We start from the raw sequence: 2,503 nt of genomic DNA, 5'->3' as shown, positions 1-2,503 counted from the left end.
TCTAATGTTATTGAATTAATATAATTTTGGAATATTTCATGGATTTATTATATTGATGAAATAACAATTGAAAACAATAAAATTACAATAGCTTTGTTTGTTAAATAAATAAAAATGTTATACCGGTTCTCAAGTATATATTTTCATATTGCAGGTCTTGTTGCAGGTCTAGAAATGTTTTGCAATACAAATTTGATTTCAAAAAAATGAAATGGAACAAAAACTTTTGCTTATAATTTTACTCGGAGAATGGCTGGATTCATTTGACCGTGTACAGTTTTGTTTATATTAATTAGTGAAGAGATGAAAATAATGAAACTGTATGGTGCAGAAAGTGTCGTTTTCATTGCAGTTTCTGCTGCTGGGAAAGCGGTAGATCACTATGGCTTCTGTACCGTGGTGAGTATCTAAAGTGTCGAAGCGCGTTAGAGCATCATTACTGGGCGCGAGTATTTTGATCACTCTCACTGTACTGTCATTTTAGATTAGTCACTCTTTTTCGCATCGGTCACTATTTTCGGTATTTTCGGTTATCATTTCGGTGGCTGCATTCCGTATCGGTGACGTTCGACGTTTGATAGTTCATCAAATAGTAGCGCTGTTATTTGGTCAATTTGGTCACCTGTCAGCTGCGCTACTGTTTTAGTAGCGCGTTTAGTAGCGACCGGTAAAGTGTCAAGTAATGATACTGCGCTGACAAACGGCTTATCCAGTTTTCCGCGGTCAACTGCACCCACCGCTCCGAGCATTCTGACCAATGTGGCATAAAAGAAGGTGCTGATTAGGTGAATTCAAGCCTTTTTATATACCACATTGATCAAAATGCTCGAACGGTGGGTGCAGTTGACCTCCAGAAATGTCAAATCAGAGACTAACCCGCAGGCAAGCTGGCGGCCATTACCGCTCGCGGAAAACTGGATACTCACCACCGGTAATCGTAATCTTATACTACAAAAGTTCAATGTACATAATGAACGCAGTGGTTCATCCCGAACAAAAAATAAATGAAAATTTTATCATCATAGTACCTGATGACATGTCTGGTAACATGTATCCTTGTTCCTTTACAGAAATGAAGCTTATGATAAATAAAATACTGCTGCTTGCTGGTCACTGATTGAAGATCGTTCAGTGGCTACCATTGGCCAATCTCACCAACGGGATATAATAAGAACTGATGCAGGTAATTTTTTCTTTTCTTCTCGACGTATTTTTTCTAATAAAACTGACATTCTTTTATAATTTACATTTTTCACAGGTTTATATCTATTCGGAACAAAGTTAGTACACTTTTTAAACCGATGTTGGATTTTTCTCCAGATACAGGCAACCCACTTAACTTTGGAAGTAGTGCGCTGGATTCGTCTAAAGATATGCTATACAACCGGAGGAAAATAAAATGATATGTAAAACAATTAATTGGATTGTATTTTTATTGTAATATTGGAGTATAATGTATTCTAAATCATGTTGTATTTCTATTGTAAAACAATAGAAACAGTAATTGAAAACACGTAAAACACAATGTTTTCTATTGTTTTGTCGCTCGAAATCATCCCATTGAAGAACCGTAAAATCAATTGTTTTGCTCCGAATTTTGTATGGAAAATTTTCGATTTTTTATTGTAAAGATACATAACAACCCCCTTTTTAATTGTAAAAGTCCCATTTACCATTCATTTTATCGTGGAAAACCATTATTTCTCATGTGATTTTATTGTCAAAATTCCATTATATTCAATGGTAAAATTATGTTTTAAATGGTGTTGTAACAATAAAATTTATGATATTTTAATGATATTTTTTATCCGGGTAAACCTCCCAGCTTTCGCATAGAGCGATAAATTTAACCTCAATTGATCCGCAGGTCGAACGAAAAGCTGAATTGGCACGTGAATCGTCAAGGTCACAATCGTCGAATGAATAGAAACCGATCAGGGATCGGATTGACTAGAACATCCCGAATGTTGGGTAAGTTCAGCAGAGTAAAACAAAAGATCGGTCTCTCTAATGGTTGCGTATTTCGCTACAGAGTGTTTTTGCCGGTCCGCCAATATCCCTAACGGACGGGTAGACGGTACCGAATTTCTGGATAGTTTCGGCCGAACGGTTCCCAGCGGACGGGTGGGAGCCGATAGAAAACCGGATGGTGACGAGCAAACGAGTGACGGAAAAGTGTGCGGAAGCCAGAACGAGAAGAAGAAGTGCCTCGGAGGGACCCCATCCAGTTTCTCGGTTGCACTGGACGGTCAGAGCGGTCTCCAGCAAAGAACAGCAGCGGCGGAAGCGGAACAGGCATGATATGCGGCGTGTGAGGCGTTGCGGCGGCCCGCAATCCACCATGAAGGGGGCGGAGAAGAATGGGGACGCCCCGTAGAAGAAACCGCGAGTAAAAGAAAGTTGGTTGGTTGGAAGAAGCAGGAATAGAAGGCTGAAGGAAAAGGCAAAATAAATAGGAGGCAACAAAGTAAGGAAGAGCATGGTAGCGAATCCCTGAATACAT

General features: G+C 39.1%; 1 long non-coding RNA gene across 1 annotated transcript; it reads left to right on the top strand.

Annotated features, from left to right (window-relative positions):
- The first annotated feature begins 315 nt into the window (after positions 1-315).
- LOC134215331 (uncharacterized) lies at positions 316-1,395 on the top strand. The gene is made up of 3 exons (XR_009980116.1): positions 316-399; positions 1,071-1,183; positions 1,259-1,395. It is a non-coding gene; the product is annotated as an uncharacterized LOC134215331 (long non-coding RNA).
- The last annotated feature ends 1,108 nt before the right edge of the window (positions 1,396-2,503 follow it).

This window comes from Armigeres subalbatus, chromosome 2, assembly GCF_024139115.2.
Source record: "Armigeres subalbatus isolate Guangzhou_Male chromosome 2, GZ_Asu_2, whole genome shotgun sequence".
Lineage (NCBI taxonomy): Eukaryota > Metazoa > Arthropoda > Insecta > Diptera > Culicidae > Armigeres > Armigeres subalbatus.
The sequence above is the reverse complement of the archived record's forward strand: the minus strand, read 5'-3'. Positions and strand labels throughout refer to the sequence as shown.